The following is a 1,486-nucleotide window of genomic DNA, read 5'->3' as shown; positions in this document are numbered from 1 at the left end:
TCCCTCAGGCCATCTCGCAGGATTTGTACTGGGCGGATTGACGGTGGTACCACGATAGATGGATCCGGTCGTTCATCCGTCGACAGTATCTCCCGAGATTTCAAAGAGCTGTAGCTCCAGCTTGAAGCTTGGAGCTCCTTAGCACCTCAAGGTCATGGAGGGAGTGTCTAAGCCTGCCTAGGTCACTAGATCTTAGGCTCACCTCATGGATCCAAGATCCTACAAGGTTTGGTCTCAATTGGGGTCCAAGGGTTGGGTTTCAAGTTCAAAATCAGGGATTCAACAGCCATGGCTGCAAATGCAGCACCAAGGGGTCCAAACCAGTCCTAGGTCAGCACCATTAGAATTTCCTCTAAGGACCGAGCTTCACCTTGAGTCCTAAATGGAACTCTAGGTCACTCCAAGCTCAAGGAATCTACCAAAGAAAAGGGAAAATGGAGGAGAATCAGTTTTAGGTCTTACCTTGGTGAGATCCTCCAATGAAGAAGTGGAATCCAAGGCTAGGTGAGCCCCCTTTGGCCTCTTCCCTTCCTTTCCATCTCTTCTCCTTCACCTTCTTCTTCCTTCTTTGTCCGGTCAACAAGAGGAGGAGATGTGGGGCAGCCAGCCATTTTGGCATAGCTCCCATCTTCTTCCCTTCCCCTCTCATCCCTCTTCCACCTCTACTTCTTCCCTTTCCTTCCTCCTCCTCCTTCTTCTATTGTCTCTTCTCCTCCATGATTTGTTTGGGAGGGGGAGAGATAAGGGAATACAGGGAATTCTCTTATCTTTAAGGGGTTAGAAGGGTCCTTAGGGTGTGTTTGGTTAGGGGTCTTAGAATGTAGTTTAGTCCTTAGGTCTTGTTTGGTTTTAGTTAGATTATAAAAACCCATTATCTCCCTAGGTTAAGCTTTGTGGGCCCCACTTGACCAATAAATGGTAGGGGTAGGGGTAGGGGTCCACAGGGTCCAAGGGTTCAATTAGGGTGTCTAGGACACGGGTATGTGGGTCCCACAGAAAAATAACCCAAAAAGATTGATGACAGCACGGGCGGATCCTCAAGCGGATTCAGCAAGAGTGAGTCCGTTCGTGACTCCGGTGCTGTCATGGCCCAAACTTCAAGGAAAGTGGCGGGGCTTTGGCCCACACTTCCAAAATTTCAAGGGGATTCTTTTTATGGTATTTCAGTTCAAGGTCATCAGTGTTGACCATGGCCATAAGGCATTACCCTTTGGGTAAGGTCTGGATTGCCCCGGGGTATAAGGGGATATTTGGGGTGCGGGTGTAACAAAGACGAAGAAGATGAAGAAAAAGATAGGAAAGAATAATGGATTGCATGTTTGTAGAAGAAGCTCGAGGGAGCGCAAGCCTCCTCCAAGATGGGATCCAGGAGCTCCTAAGGTGGGGTCAAAACTGGCAATGTAAAAGATTCCTCTTGGCTAGAGAACTTGGTGATCTTAGATGCTGTTTCGACAATTGTAGAAGATAGGGATGTTGACAGTCCTAC

Source organism: Telopea speciosissima, chromosome 2, assembly GCF_018873765.1.
Source record: "Telopea speciosissima isolate NSW1024214 ecotype Mountain lineage chromosome 2, Tspe_v1, whole genome shotgun sequence".
Classification (NCBI taxonomy): Eukaryota; Viridiplantae; Streptophyta; class Magnoliopsida; order Proteales; family Proteaceae; genus Telopea; species Telopea speciosissima.
Note: the sequence above shows the minus strand (reverse complement) of the source record.